The sequence below is a fragment of the Coturnix japonica genome, chromosome 14 (genome assembly GCF_001577835.2).
Source record: "Coturnix japonica isolate 7356 chromosome 14, Coturnix japonica 2.1, whole genome shotgun sequence".
Classification (NCBI taxonomy): domain Eukaryota; kingdom Metazoa; phylum Chordata; class Aves; order Galliformes; family Phasianidae; genus Coturnix; species Coturnix japonica.
In genome coordinates, this window is record NC_029529.1 from 5,907,629 (window position 1) to 5,924,220 (window position 16,592).

General features: G+C 50.2%; 1 long non-coding RNA gene across 1 annotated transcript; it reads left to right on the plus strand.

Annotated features, from left to right (window-relative positions):
* The first annotated feature begins 762 nt into the window (after nucleotides 1–762).
* LOC107320788 lies at nucleotides 763–15,159 on the plus strand. Its single transcript, XR_001558367.2, has 2 exons — nucleotides 763–6,319; nucleotides 10,572–15,159. It is a non-coding gene; the product is annotated as an uncharacterized LOC107320788 (long non-coding RNA).
* The last annotated feature ends 1,433 nt before the right edge of the window (nucleotides 15,160–16,592 follow it).

Consider the following 16,592-nt stretch of genomic DNA (forward strand, 5'->3'; position numbering starts at 1 on the left):
ACTGGACCCTGTGGTGGATATCGGGTAGGATGGGACACGGTCCCTCCCCAGCAGGAGGAGGTGAGTGCATGGGGACAGGGCACGGAGATCAGCCAAGCCCTGCTCCGACACAGCGGGCTGTCTCCATGGGATGCCCTGTCTTTCCTGTTTACTTGTTATTTTGGAAATAGAACAATAAATAATTTATCGCCAATCGGTTGGCACGCATCCGACGCGTCAGTTCAGTTGATTTTAACTGGCCAAGTGTCAGGGCAAAAGGCCAGGAACGCCGTGCTAGGGAACAGTCAACAGCACAATTATAAGATTAACACCTTGTTTGGTGGTCAGATACTGTCGAGTGGTAAAAGATTGCTCCGGTTTGTCTCTATAGAGCATCGCTCACAAATTACCTTATTAAGCACACGGTCGGCTCCCTGCACCTGTGTCCTCAGATATTCCCATTCATGGTGGAGAGGAGGCCAGCACTGCCGGGGCCGCTGGGGGCTGCGCAGCTGCGGCTGCATTATTCGCTCTTTGCATATTTGCATATCAATGAGCCCCTGATTAATATTTAAAGAGCCAGCTGTCCGAGCCACCTAGGAAAGAAAAAAAGCTCTGTTCGCTTGTTTAAAATCTATTTATTTATTTATTTAGGGAAGTAACACTCCCGGCCGTTTATCAAAGTATGCTTCATTTTTAACCCCACTATTCTTTTATTAAAATAAATAAATAAATAAATAAGGGAAGGGTGAGGGTGGGAGGGGAGGGTTAAATATGAAACACCATTAAGGAGTGATCAGCGAAAGAGTTGTGCCGCTCTCAATGCTCCTCAGTCCCTTTGTGCCATGGGCGCAGCTGCACGGCACAGGTTTGCAGGCGCCCATGGGAACCGTGGCTGGGGGCAGCCCCACAGCAGGGGTTCAGCAGGGCGGGGGCTGCATCGCTGCTGGGGATGCATTTTCCTACCCAAATTCCCCTCGCTGCTGTGATAAAGCTATTGCTGGTTGTCATTGTGCCTTGGCACCACTCACCCACGGGCAGCCAGATTGCTGCCAGCTCTGGTTTGGGCGAGTTCAGGATGAGGAGCTGTGATGGGATGAGGGGAAATGGTTTCAGAGTAAAAGAGGGCAGATTAAGCTTGTGTATAAGGAAAACGTTGTTTGTGCTAAGGGTGGTGAGGAATGGCACACGGTGCCCAAAGAGGTGGAGGTGCCCCATCCCTGCAGACACCCGTGGACAGGCTGGATGGGGCTGTGAGCACTGATGGAGCTGTGGGTGTCCCTGCTCAGTGCAGAGAGACCAGACAGCCTTTAGAGATCCCTTCCAACTCAAATCATTCTGTGATTCCATCATTTTATGACTCTGTCCCAGCTGTGCACACCTATGGGCACCGGGCTCTGGGCAATGGGCACCAGTTGGCCCCCACTAAGGACCCATTAAGGAGTGGGACACAAAGGAATGGCTCGAGCAGGCTAATCAAATGAAGTGCCAGCAAAAAACTGAGGCTTGGTATTTCCTGTGCCTCCTCAGCACTGTTAATCGTCAGGGCTTTTTGTTTCCAGGCTTAAAAAGCTGTCATTTTAATAGGCTATTCTCTTGGCATTTTTTTTCCTTGCACATTTGTCAATAATCCTCAAACAGCGGAAGCTTTGTTATCCCAACTAATTGGAGTCAAGTAGGGCTCTGATAAAAGATTTTTCACGACTGAGCCCTGGGAAAAATGCAAAAGGATTTTAATTTTCAATAACATATGCAGATAAGTAGAAATTAGCAGTGGGGAAGGGGTCTGGAGGCCGCTTGAATAATGGCGCTGCTCAGACAGTCACAGCTCAAGGGATTAATGAGGATGTCAGTAGGTTGCTTGCATTGCTGCAGGGCTGGAGGTGCCAGGGGGGGGTCAGCACTGGACCCCGCTGTGATGGCAGCACCCCTGGGTCTTCCTGCCCACTGCCACCACCTTCTGAGGGAAATGGATGGGGCTGTTTAGTTTTTAAGCAGTATCTTCACAGGGCCACCAATCTGGCAGGTTGCATCAAGCTGCATCGGGGACAGACATATTTCAGGTTGTGCTTTGTCATTTTCATATATAAATGAGGGAAATTTGTGTCTCTCTTAATCATCACAGTGCAGCTCCTATCAATTGTGTGCACAGGCAGATGACTTGGCCCCACACTTTACTATCCCAGCACCCACAGGTATGGGCTGGGATGTACTGGGCAAAGCCAGGGCCTCCTGGAAGCATCCCCCTCCTACTTTTCCAGCAGCTCTTCCCAGCACTTTTCTGGACCATTGCTCTGCACAGGGAAGGAGGCAGCCCTCAGCTGGGCTCAGATGGGCTCCCAGGGTAGAAAGGAGCCAACAGCCCCACGGAGTCGTGGGGAGTAGCCCCCCCCTGGAGCCAGCAGCGTGAGCGGGGGCTGATGGAGAGCCCGAGGGAAGCACAGCTGAGCCGTCACCTGTTGGAGCTCAGACGGCCACAGCTGCGCCTGAGGCTTTGAACACTCTGGATTAGGCAGACGAGCGCCCCGCACGCACTTGTGCTCTGCATGCCAATGCCTTCCTCCTCCTCCTCCTCCTCCTTTAGCCTCCCTCCTCCTTTAGCCTCCCTCCTCCCAGCCCACTGCTGGAGCTGCATGTATGGCACAGGGTCTCAAACTGGCCAAGAGCACTGGAGGCATCTGCGATAAAGATAAGTTGATAAAACACTCGGTGCTTGAGGAGCTTCCTTTTTGCTTTTGGCCCCAACATGAGCAAAATGCGGGGTCTCCAGGAGGTGCCTCAGCTCACCCATATGTTTCATCACCACCTGAGCTGCAAAGTGCTGCTCGGAAGTCAGGATGTGCCATTGGCCATTCCAAGAGGAGTGGGATCACTCTGGCTCTGGGTTGTTGGATTTTTGCCTTTTCAAAGCTTTCCTCCCGGTGCCATACTTCTAAAATCACCCCGTCTTGCTATCTGCTCCCTGTGCTCGTGCTTTGGGTCTGTTTAAAAGCAGGGCTGTAACATTAATGAGATTTATGGCCGACTCTGGAGTGGAAGGGCAGAGGGCCGGCTGTTTTTTTCCTTTTCTTTCCAGGTGAAAGAAAACCTCGAATGTTAACTCACGAGACATTACAACGACTGCTCCTTCAATCCTTGATTTACGAGCTCAAATTTATGAGTTAAAAATTATTATTCCACTCGCATATATTTTTTCCCCTGGTCGTTTTAGTGCTTGTGAAAGGTGAGGGTTTTGACAGCTCCTGGAAACAAAAGCCTTTAATATCTCCCTGAGCGAGGCTCTCCCAGGCCAGGAGAGATCTGCCAGCAGCTTTTCCTCGCTGCCACAGATATTGCTCGCTCCATCCTCAGCTTATCCAAACAGAGCGGGACTTGAGCAGGAGATAAGGAAGGGCTGATGAGCAGCGTCTGTCCTTCGTGCCTCCGGGATCCTCCTTCACATCCGGAGACAGGCTGGAGACAGCAGCTGCCATGAGGATGCCCAACACAGCTTTGTTTTGGGTCTTTTACTTATTTTTCCAGGCTTTTTAGCAGGGGATATATGGGAGCCCTGCTTCTGTTGCTTGCAGCAAATAGGTAATATTGGGTGTAGAGCTGAATTTGTATTAAGTTGTGTATTTCCTGAGCACCATGAGCATTACACTGAAGTGAGCAGTGCCTGCTCTCCCTCCTCCTCCAAGGCAGCTCCAGGTCTTCCTGGTCCCATTGGAACAATTTATTCTCCAAAAGAGCAGTTGGGCACTGTCACTGCTGCCCTGGGCTCACCATCCATGTTGGTGTTCCAGAACCGTGGCAATGTGGCACCCAGGGATGTGGTCAGTGGGCATGGTTGGATCTGAGAGGGCTTGGGGATCAGAGAAGGCTTTTCCATCCTGAATGACTCTAATTCTGTGATGGAGGACCCACCCCATGTACCAGCGGCTCAGGCTGAACCAAGCTGGCAGCAGCCTTTAAAAGGTGACATCCAAGAAATGCCAAGGAGTAAATATATCCTCTTTTAAGCATGTGTCACACAGTGTCTTAAAGAGCCTAGGGATTAAAACCTTTATGGAGCTCAGGAAACAGAGCCAGAGCCCCTGCTGCATTTCATTAGAGTACATTTTTGACACAGCTTGCCTCATTCAATAATGATTTAGTTGATCAAAAACTGAATCCAAAAGGACAAGCAGCACTGTGGCATTTTGTTGCATTTTCATTTTCAGCATTTTTTCATGTTCTTTTGCTGTCTGCTGCTCCAGCAATGGAAAAGTGGTGGTGGTGGTGGTGGTGGTGTGCTGAAGGGAAAGTAGAGGCCCCAAAAAGCAGCTGGGAGTGATGGGGTACATCCCAGCCTTCCTGACTGCTGTCCCCATCTCACCATGCTGCAAAAGATACTACTAGATTTACTGGTCAGGAAAACAAAATGTTGGGGTTTGGGCTGTTGGAATGCCAAAGCAGAAAGGCTGTGTTTGAGCCACTTGAGTTTGAGAGTGGGATATTTGGGAGTGGGATGTTTGAGCTTTGCATGGACAGTCTGCAGGCACTTCTCCATGTGAGTCCTTATGGGGTCGATCTGCCCTGGGGTGCATTTTTGTCCCATTCTGTGCTCATGGATAGACCGGGTGTCCCACTTGTTTCATCTTGCTTCCTTCAGGGGCACAAAGAGTTTGAGGCAGAACAAGTGCTGCTGGGTGTCCAGCTTCACGCATCCCTATCCATGCCTGTCCCCTCCTGACCTCCCATAGAGCACACAGAGGGATTCCAGGGATCCAGCGTTCTCTATCCACACACCACATTCATCATTTGAACCTTTCTTGCCTGTGGGATTCCTGGTGCTGGATGAGCTGGGGCTCAGGGCCGGGTGATGTGAAGCTGTGAGTGATTCTGCTGAGGTCAGGTGTGGGCAGGAGGGCTCTGTGCTGGCTATGCAGTCAGGTCCAAGCCAGGCTCAACACGTGCATCATCCCCAGGAGCAGGCAGCCAGCGTTCCCACCGCGCGTGTCACAGTTCCCAGGATAACCAAGGCATCCATACAAACAAAACACAGAAACCCTCCGTCTCTCTGGAGACAAGTCACAAACAGAGAGCCAGGCCAAGCCCATTGATGGAGCTGCACGCAGTGAATCACCCACCCAGCTGCAGCCGAAACAATTTGGGTCAAACATGCACTCTGGCAGAGCTCCACTGCCTTATCTTCTGCTTTGCTTGCTTGCTGCACCTCAGCTCAAGGTTTGCTTTGCAGTGCTTTCAGCTGGCTGCAGAGTGCTTGGTGCTGAGGGTGGGCACTGCTTGATCTGTTACCTGCTTGGATGCTTTTATTCCTGTTAATGATGATGGCATTTTCCTTCCTGGCCATCATTCCCTGCAGCTGAGCACAGAGGATAGAGACATTCACAGGGAGCTGCACTGAGCTCTGCCTGTTCCCAGGGGCACTGAACAACACTCAGACCCCCAGCAGTTGTAGAGGGGGACTGGGACCTTCCCAGTGTGGGGCTGGGGTTGTGCCCACCTCCATGCTGGGCTGCAGCAAGCTCCAGACACAGCTCCTGCTCCATGAGTGTGGGCCCAGGGGACCTTCCTCCAAGATTACATCAGTAGCATGAGGATGCTGAGTGTACTGTCTGGGAATCTCGAAGATGAGGGCTGTTTTGTTGTGTTTTTCTTTTTTCTTTGAGATTATGTATATGATAAAATATGTTCTTGTGACTCTCTCTCTTTCGGGCTGCTTGCAGATGGGATGTGCTGCAATAGGAACGCTGTGTGGTTTGCTCTTACCTGGGGTGGTTTTGTTTGGTGGGACAGGAGCAGGGCTGGGCTCGAGGCCTCTGCCCAGTTGGGTTCCAATGGAACAAATGGAAACCACAAGGAGGGATGAGCACAGTGCTGCCCTCTCTGCTGATGGGGTCATGCCATCATGGGACTGTATGAAAGATTTCATTAGATATGAAATGCAGCTTTGTATAACAAGAGAACGTGGTGTTTCCAGCTTCTAAGCAGGGGGTTTTACCCCATGAGAGAAAATGAGGTGGGAGAAGGTGAATTATTAGGATAAACTGCTTCTCCCAAAGAGCATTCAGGCACTGACACTGCTGCACCAGGGGGGTGGAGAAGCTTACTGTCCTTGTGTATGGGAACTGTTGAGTCATGGCCTGAACCACTGATTGAGCACCTGGGGAAAGGACCCGATCAGCCCTGAGAGCACAGGTGAAGGCAATTAAGTTCTGTGACCAGATTGGGTGGATTCTGGCTGCACCTGTCTTACACCTCATTTAAAGGCTGATTGCCACTGGGGAAGGGTTTCTTTCTGGAGATGCCTCCCTGGTGAAGCTTTCCCCTGTGAACCTGTAATCTTTGTATATGGGTGAGTGATTTTCTTTCCCTTCCTTTATAGCACCTTTCTATTGTGCTGATCCTTCTGTCGCTACACCTCTGGTGAAACACCTTTTCCCATCATATTGATCTGTCCAATTGCTACGCTCTGGAAGTGTTAAAGTGGAGATGTGGCACTGAGGGGTGTGATCAGTGGGCATGGTGGGATGGACTGGTGATCTGAGAGGGCTTTTCCAACCAGAGTGGTCCTATAACTCTATGATTCTGTGCAGGAGCAGAGCAGTGCAACTGGAGTTGCTCAAGGTGTGGAGACACACAAGTCCTGGTGCAATACAGAGTGAATGCAGAGGGGTGAGGACACCCTGAAGGCTTTCCCTGTGGGGCTGAGCTGCTGGGAACAAGCCCTGAAGGAGGGAGAGGCAGAGAGGATTCAGGTTCTTGATTTGAGTCCTGCCTTGGGCAGCTGGGGATTAGCTGTGGGGGTCTGTGGAAGAGGCAGAGCGCAGAGATGCCTTCACTCAGATGCATGGAGCATAGTTGAGCATGAGCCAGGCACTGGTGTGGGCTGCACAGCACAAGACCCCTCCTGCTGCAAGCAGCACCACTCCAGCTGGCAACACGTCCATAAAGGCTCAAAGTATGTCCAGCTTGGGCCCAGGGTGAGCTCTGGTCCCAGAAAGGGACAAGAGAAGGGCAGCAGGAGGGCAGATGGGACCCGTGTTGGTTCTGGTGACAGTGCAGTGCCACAGGCTCCAACCCATCTGAGTGGAGGAGTGTTGGTCTGGACATGTCCCTATGCCCATAGGGTGGTAGCAGCAATGCTCAGTGCCCAACCTGCAGGGTGCTGGGCAGCAAAACATCTCTACAAACCCTCAGATTTTTTTTCTTTTGACATTGTAGCAGGGGGGAAACAGAAGAAAGTAATCTGTGGGGATGTTTGTGAATTGCTCCCCAAGTACGGAGCAGGTGGGAATTGCTCCAAACGTGTGGTTTGAACCCAAAGAAGCTAAAACAAACACACAGAGAAAGTGAAAAGAAAGGAAAGCACTCGGCTGTGTTCTTCATGGTTCCTTCCCTCTTTTTTCTGATCATCTCTGTCTTGTCCCCAGTGGTAGAGGCGATAAGTGAGGATTTCACCCGTCCTTTCATAGTAGCACAGAGGAAAAAAGCAGCCTTTGTGGAGGGGGTTCTGAAGTTCTCTGTTCTGGGAAGGTTGGAAATAGCACAAAAACATCCTTTCTGGTTAGATTGTGTCGCTTCCAGTTCCAAGCTCCGCTGTGACCAGATGTTTAGATGCTGATGCAGAAAAGGAAAATAAGAGCTGCAGAGAGAAAGCCAAAGGAGTGGGATGCGGTGTGAAATGTGCATCCAGAAACCTGCTCAGAGCTGGGTCGGCTGCCTGGCTTTTGCAATCAGGGAAAGGGGTTAGTGAGGAAAACTGAGACACTGTGACTTAATCGTAACTCAATGGGCACTGCATGGACTGTCGGTCCAACTGCACATCCCCTTCCATGCGACTGCATGGCATTGCTGCAAGACTCTGTGCATGTTCAGCCTTGAATGTACTCTGGGTTTGTTACCATTGAGATATTTTTCTGCCAGTTCTCCTTTTATCACCTCTCTGTTACCAAGTACTGTTTTCTTGACCTTGCCACGATTAACAGTTTTGCTTTTACAACTATCTTTATTCAGAGGGAGGGAGCTCCTTGGGTGGATGTGGAGGGAAGGCTCTGATCCTACAGAACTTACTAGATATGGGAAGCTGAGTGTGGAACTTTGTTGTCTGTGTTCATTGTCCAGATCCTATGGCCTGAATTTTTGGTGGTCCTGTGTGGAGCCAGGAGTTGGACTCAGTGATCCTTATGGGTCCCTTCCAACTCGGGATGTTCTATGATTCTGTGATTCTCTCTCATTATTTCTTCTCTGCAGGAAATTTCCTGCATGTCCACCCCTAGCCCACTCTCTTTGTTCTGCTTCAGCCTATTGCTGGGGCTGCACAGGGATGGGGTGACCCAGGACATGAGGATAACCTGTTATCTCCAGAGATGTGCCCTGTTTCATGTCACCTTTTTGTACCTATGAAGCTTGCACAGGTGCCTGTTGCAGTCTCCTTCTGTCCCACTGTCCCCACCTACCCTCCAACCTCCACAAAGACCCCACTCCTCACCCTCCCTTTCCCCAGTTGTGCTTAATTCAATTTGCTTCTCCCTAACCAGCTTCCCATAGTTTGACCATTAACAAATGGACTTGGCCAGAGGCCTCAGGGACCATTTGCATGATAAGCCTTCTGCCTCAGCACATTTGCCAGCCCTGGGCACCGGCAAACCCAGGGCTGTGCCAGCATCCCTCGCCCAGCACACTGCAAGGAGCCAAATCTGCACTGCATCGCTGCCAGCTCGCAGAGAAAGGGGTGAGGGAGCTGCAGCACACAAAGAGCAGTCTATAGCCTGGCCGGGCACCTGACACTGGGAGGAGGGAGGACTGAGACGTGCTTAGCCCTGATAATCCCCAGTTTGAGTTTAATATATATATATATATATATATATATATATGTTATTTTTTTTTTATCAAAAGCACAGTAACAGCTGGGACTGAGGCTTTCCAGGAGATGAACTCATGAACAACTGTTCAAAATAACTTTATTCGTACTGCTATTAGATCAGTCCACTGGGGAGCAACCAATTATTTTTGATTACTCGAAGCAGATAAGGCAGCACCGAGAACCACACACTGCAAACGAGGGGCTGCAGGGCACGGCACCCAGCACCTGTGTGAGCCCCCAGCACTGTGAGCCTGTGTGTTTTGTAGGGGGCTTTCCAGACATGCGTGGTGCAGGCACGGAGGGTGCAGTAAGCACACACATGTGCCTGCAAACCCCACACAGGCAAGCTGGTGATCTTTCTGCTTAAAAACCAATTAGCATGCTCTTTAGCCTGCCTGTGGCTGGGCTGTCTGTCTTGCTTGCAAGCCCTCAGCATGGAGGCAGCATGAGGAAGTGGGGGGGGTTGAGCAGGCCAGGTCCCAGCAGCTGGTACAAGCTATGCCAGGTCCTGTTGGTGCAGCAGTGCTGGCAGGAGTCAGCACAGGCAAGGAATTGAGAAGCTTCCAAGTTATTTCTCGTCAACTGTTTGCACAAAATCCTTTTGCATGGTGGGTGAGGAATGGAGAAGGAGGTTGATGTCTCCTCACATTGCTGTCAGGCAGAGCTGAGCTGTTGGGTGCTGAGCTGAGTCATTGCATACAAAGCTGGGCTGATGTGGTGCAGGTTCTGTGCAAGCTTCACTCTGCCCCAAGCAGGGCTGCATGTTTCCATCTCTTCCCATACTGAGCCCAGCTGCTCCATGAGGCTTCCATGGTGCCCATCACTGGGTACTGATGTGGAGTGGCATTACCTGCTGTTGTTGCACAATGTGTTTGACTTTTGCAGCGTGCACTTGCTCACCCTGCTTCGGGTTAAAGTGCATTAGATTGGATGAGGCCAGTGCTGAAGATCTGTGCTTTCCAGCATGACATCAAGCAAACCTGAGTGTGTGTGAGCTGCTCGCCAGCAGAACGCTCTCCCAAGAGAAGGAAAGGTGGAAGCTGAAACACTGCAAACGGGGCTGCAGGGAACAGCCTGCACTGGCCAGGAGACAGACAGCATGAGCTAATAGGTCTTTTCCATTTCTCGCTCCTGTGATTCAAGAAGTCCTGTCACTTGGGGATTGTTTAAAAATAGGCTGGATGAAACACACGGCAGTGGATGGACAGATCAGCCCTGCCTTGGCTGGAGGACAGGCTGCTCTAACAGGACTTTTCCATCGCGCCGTCCCATGATTAATCAGAACAAGAAAAGAAGTAGGAAATTGATAAACACAATAGTAATTCCATCCAGCGTTTGCCTTAGTCAGGTTATTGTAATCCTGACATCATGTCTTGAAAAGAAGACTAGAAATAAGTCTCTGGCAGATAGGATGTGTCTGTGGGGGCTGTGTGGTGCAGTGAGCTGCAGGAGGGCAGGGGTTAAACATGATGGAGCTGCTTGTCCTGGGTCCCAAACCTGCAGTTGGGGCAGGTGGCTGCCAGGGGATGCACAGTCACATGCAGTGTCTGAGCAATACATGTCAGAGTCAATCTGTTCCTTTATCACTGCCATGGTTGGGTGGTTGTGAGCCATGTAGGAGAGGTGCTCTGAGCCCATGGAACCCCCACCCCTCATGGTCCTCACCAGGGTCACAGAGGTTGTGGCGGAAATCATGGTTTCAGGGAGGGAAATGAAACATTCTCGCTTTCTTTCCTAACAGATCTCCATTGATGGAAGGTCTCAGCCTAAAACTGAAGGAAAATCACACCTGAAACAGAAACCCAGAGCAAGACGTACAGCCCTGCTGCACACAGGAAAGCTCTGAGCATCACCAGCCTAAGAGATGCCTTGGCTGCATTTACACTTAGCACAAAGCTACATGCATGGGAGATGCCCCCACCTTTCAGGATGAGAGGTGCTGCAGATTCTCAGGATGTTTTGGGGTGCTGCAGTGGGACGGGAGCTGCAGAGCCAGCACGAGGTTCTATGGGGTGGTGCTGTGATGTGGGGGGAAGCTGTCTGTGCATGAGGAGCCTCAGGTGGGACTGCAAAATTGAGGCAGAGGTTTGGCTGTTGCACGCAGCACTTCTTATGCAGTCATGCTGCAGCTTAGCAAAAGGAACTTCTATTAATTTTATGATCAATTTAGTTCTGCTTGTTGCTTCAGGAGAGTCGTGCCCTGCGCTGCTGCTCACGGCGGGCAGCACTGCCCTCTAGTGCGGCTGGGTCTGTCGGCTGGATGCTGGGATTGGGGGCTTTTTTAATGTTTCTGGTTTCTTTCCTTGTGTGGGGGGGTTTGTTTTCTGTTTTATTTTTCTTTTGGTTGCTTTTGGGTTTTATTTTTTAGGTTTTTGGGTGTTTTGTTGTTTGTTTTTTTAATGGAAAAGAGTCCATCCCATAAGGGCTGAGGGAACTGGGGTTTTCAGATGTGGAAAGGAAGGCTCAAGGAGAACTTGATTGTGGCCTATCAGGAGCTTGTAAATGAGATGAAGAGCAAAATTTTACATGGGCAGACAGAGATAGGACAAGGGAGAATGAATCATAGAACAATTTAGATTGGAAAATATCACTAAGTGCATCAAGTCCAAACATTAACCTATCCCCACCACATCCCTAGGCAGGAGGAGGTAGCTGGGGAGTCAGCAAAGGATGATTAGAGACCCTCTTCTTTCTTCCAGCCAAGTATATCTGTGCTCGCAACTTCCTTAGAGGAAGGAATCACAGAATGGTTTGAGATGGAAAGGACTTCTAAAGGCCATCAGGTCCAACTCCCTGCACTGAGCAGGGACACCCACAGCTCCATCAGTGCTCAAAGCCCCATCCAGCCTGACTGTGGGTGTCTTCGGGGATGGGGTACTGCCACCTCTCTGGGCACCCTGTGCCATTCCTCACCACTGTTAGCATAAGCCATTTCCTCCTTATATACAATCTAGGATGTGACAGTGAGGCTGCAAGTGTACCAAAGCCTATGGAGTCATTGGACACATCCCAAACCACTCCTCTTGGCACTGTGCTGCTGGGTGCTGGGGCACTGCCCTTGCCCTAAAGCTCTGCAAACCTCTCACTGTTGCTGAGGCTGTGTTTCAGTGAGCTGTGAGTGCTTCTAGACCATGGCATTTAATTACACTGCAGAACAGCATCACCTGCCTGGCTTCTCTAGTTCAAAACCTGAGAGGGGTGTGTTCACCCATCCAGCACTACCCAACCTGGGCCATGTTCTCCAAATATCTCTACTGCTTTCTGCATGGTTTTCTCAAGAACCAAAACCAAACAAGATGAGAAGTCTGCTGAGAAGTCTGTGCATTCTGCACATGGGAAAAGCATAGCAATGGGGCTCCAAGGACAGCACCACTGGGGACAGCCAGCATGAAGTGCTCAGCATCCCTCTGCTCCTCTCTCTGGCAGTCTCTGAGGAGTTCAGATGCAGATGTTCGGTAACACCAGGACACGTGGAGTGTTGCTCACGTTCATGGCTCTTGGCGCTGCTCAGCCACGCACACAGTTATTTTCCTTGGCCCCGACAGAGAAATGAGCTCCTCAAGGACTTTTCATTAAGCAAAAATTTATGAGGGAGAATGAAAATTATGTTTTACTGTCTGAGGTCTGAGCCGATGCTGTTCCTTCAGACGTTTTCATAACGCAGCTTGGCAAGAGGCTGGAGAACATCTCCAGTGGAACAGGAATTTCATGGGGATGTTGGGAGCTGCCTGTGTCAGCCACTCAGTCCCCATCTGGGCACTGCCCCCATCAAGGTCTGTTCCCTGCCCCCTAAAGCCGCAACAAGAGCAAAAGACCCCATGAAAAATAATGTGAGTGTGATGTAAAGCGTCACTGGGATTTGATGCTAATTTTAGTGGTCACCTTGGCTGCGTTTGAGGAAGTCGCCGGTGCTGCCAAGAGTGAATTTACCTGATGATGAATGAGGAATCGGAGCATAAAATAAATATCAGCAACACCTTTTTTTTGTGTGTGTGTGCTTTTTTGGCAGGTCGGTGTCATCCAAGGTCAAACATTTGTGCTTTAGGAGAACTACTGCCAGAGCTCAGAGCTCTAAAATCCTTTCTAAGTGAAGAGCAGCGACTGTGAGGGCTCGACTTAAAGAAGAAAGACTGAAGTGCAGCCTCCCAGAAACTCTTGCCATTGGTTGGATTTTCACATAGGTGTTAATCTTCCTTCTTTATACTCTTTCTCAGGCTTGGAAACAGCGTGCTGAGAAGAATTCCATGCTTTCCTCCTGGAGATGCAGCAGGATGGAGGAGCTGTGATCCTTTAAGTGAGGTTAGACCGCAATCTGTGAGCTGGGGGACATAGAGTGTTCTGGGGGAACCTTCTTCTCTTGTTCATGGTAAATCTTTCTGAAGAGTTGACTTTCTATGCTCTAAAACAGAAGAAAAATTGGGATATATTTTCTTCAACAAATGGTAGCGAGCAGGAATGGCATCCCCAGCTCACAGCTGCCCAGTGCTGCAGTCTCCTGCACGTTCCTCCAAAACACCCTTCTGCTGTCTGAAGATGGATCCTGGGGACATACAGCTCTCCCAGTAGTTTTATGACTTCTTTTAACTGCTTTGTCTTCCCAAGGCAAACTGGGAGGGAGCTGAGAACCGCAGAAGAAGGGTGCCCTTTCTTGCATCCATCCAGCAAAGCTGGGCATTGATCCCCATCCTGTTGCTTTGGGCTATGAGGTAATGTACTGCCTCGGGGACCCACTGGCATTTACCCAGAAAAAGATGCAGTGTGCCATGGAACAGCACTGCAGATGGATCCAAGACCCTCCATCACTGGGAGTGCGCAGAAATATCACAGCCAGAAGGAGGAATGTCATTGCCAGGATGCACAGCTTAGAAGAAGGGATGCCCCTGCCCATCTCATGGGCATTTGGCTGGGATCTGGCACTTTTGGATCTGAGTGCTGCTGGGACGTGAACAATCTGCAAAGCAATCAGAAAGTAAAGCCTTGCCTTGGAGAGAAGTGTTAAACCAGGACAGCTCACCCATGTAGGGAGTGATGGCACAGGGACAGCCTGGAGGAGGGCAAGGCTGGATGGAGGCTTTGGTGAACCAACAGCAGAAGTGGCCGTGCATCCTCCCACCTGCACAGTGCAGCCATTCCCTGTCTGACCCAGGCTGTAGTCTCCAGATCTCTGTAGACACATCGGCACCAGACCCTTAGCAGGGATGGCTCACACAAAGCCCCCCTTTTCCCTTGGACTCCATCTCCAAAAGATGAGTGTCCCTGGAGGGATTTGCTGTGCCCTATGAAATCACAGTGACTCCAGGTCTGCTGGATCAAAAGAAAGGAGTGGGAGAGGTGCGAGCATCTTTCCATGACACATTTCCACCCACCACCTTTCTCAAAGAACCAGTTTGCTGCTCCCAAGTCTCATCCCAATAGCCAGGTTTGTCTCTAAACCCAATGGGTTTCCTTGAGTTTGAGTCCATCTACCGATCCCTTCTGGATGTTAGAACTGCTTCGTCCAGCCAAACTTCCCTGTTAATTGTCCTCAGGATTGGTTTGGAAAATTGCATAAGCCCTGGGTTAGGGCTGGCTGCATCTCCCATCCCAGTGCCTGAGGCTTCGTGGGGCAAGGACTAAAGAGCTGTGAAACACAGAGATATAACAGATGTTGACATGTAGTGAAAATACGAGACGCAGGAGCCTAAGATAATAAATCTGAAAAATTAACACGTAGGAGAACGAAAAAAGGAGCAATATGTTTTGGTAATCATTCTGAACTGCTGAACCCTTCTCCTGCAGTTCAAAAATCTCTGGTATTAAGCAGATGTCATTCAACTGATGATTAACACATTACCAAATTTCTCCAGTCGTTTAATAAAAGTTTTTACATAACATGCAGGTAATTGCTTCCAAATGTCAAGGTAACAATGTGGGCTTCTATGGATGGCATTGTTTCCAGCATCAGGTGAAACCCCTCTATCAGGCGAAGTCCCGCACTGCCCAGCTGCTTTTCCTGTCACTGCTATTGCAGAGACAAAGGAATAGTCGGGGAAGATTAGAAGCCTTGGATCTGGTAATGTTCTCCTCCCTTCATGTAGCCATGTATGCGAACAGCAGGCCTTGTGCTCTGAAAATGGGGCGTGGGGTTATGCCTTTTTGGTTTTTATCCCCTTTTCTTACTAGATCTTGCTGCTGCTGGATGCAATAGGTGGTGGATGCAAGCAGGGTGAATGCGAGCTACAGGCAGCAGGGATGACCCATTGATCCCAATGCTGCAGGAGCTCCCTCCCTATCCCAGAGCTCCCCCCAAACTCAAAACCTGAACTTCCCCTCCATGGGAGCAGGGAGAATCCATCCTAATCAAGTTCCTTGCTGGAGCACTATCCCTGTGTGCAGCTGAGTGCTCACACAGGTGCAGGACCCTGCTTGTTATTGCAGCATTGCTTGCAGAGAGGTGTGAGAGTGATGGATGCCCCAGGGCTGGGGGAGCCCAGCAGGCTGCAAACTGTGTGCAGGCTCTGTGAATTGCTAGATGGTTGTTCCCAGGGCTGTAAATGAGCTTTCTTAATTATTAAAGCTGGGAAACAGGGTGCTTTTTTGAACAACCTGTCACAAGACATATCCCATGTTCGTTAGCAGCCAGTGCAACTCCAGCTGCTCCTCCTTGGATGTGACCATTGCAATTGGGTCTCATTGGCATCCACCTCTGTGCTCCAAGATGTGGGCTGATAGAGACGTGCCTGGCAGCACCGGAGCTGCCATGCAGCTGGCCAACAAGGGGTCAACCTTGTGGGTTTCTCTGCACCTGAAAAGTTCAAGGCTATTCCCAGCACCTCTGCTCATGTCAGCTGCCATGGGCAGAATGATTTATGGCCGTATTATTAAAGCCATGTTGGCAGTCCCAAAGCACAAGGTACACAGTGGTGGTGCTGGAGAATGTCCCTCGGACCGCCTGGCTTTGCAGCACGGGTCAGCAGCCACAAGGTTGGGCAGTGGCTGATCCAAACCACCAGATAGGAGACCCTGGAATGGGCTGAGCCTGGTCCAGGAGGAAGGGATTAACAAGGAAGCATCTCCCACTCCTCCCACAGGCAGCACCATTCATCAGCTGCTTCCACGATCCATCACTGTCAGACTCCAGATTTCTGCATGTGGCTGAGGCTGGGAGATGGCTCATATTTGGAGTCAGAAAGGTGGCTGCAAACGATGCTGAACTGATCCAAAAGGGCATTTTCTTTAAATCCGACCTCTTCCATTTTCATCATTGAAATCATCTGTTGTTCTTTGTTTGTTTTTTAAATTATTATTTCCACATCAACTTTTATCCTGAGTGAAAACCCAGCTCTTCTTGGTGCTTGTTCATTTACAAAGGTGCAAAGCTTTGCACCTCAGTTCCTCTATAAGGGTGTGCCCCCTCCTGAGCACGCTGTGTGCTCCAGCATTAACACAGCTATCTGCTCTCCAGCTCCCTGCTCTTCCCAGCTCACCCAAGGACTGATCACCCTTTCTTACCCTATGTCATCCCATTGCTTTCAGAGGTCCAAAGCCCCCAGCCCCAGGGTGGTGAGGACCCACCTCATTTTCCAGGTGGGAACAGGCCCATGATCTCTCCCCATCAGCACATGGGGTTGCAGGGCTGGCAGGAGGGCTCCGCAGTGCTCAGTGCCTCCGTGCTGAAAAGCAATACCTGCTGAGATGAAACCACTTGGCCTCTTTCCCCCTGTCTCCAAGGCAAACATAGACAGTTCTATTCATACCCACAAGTAATACATATTTCAGTATT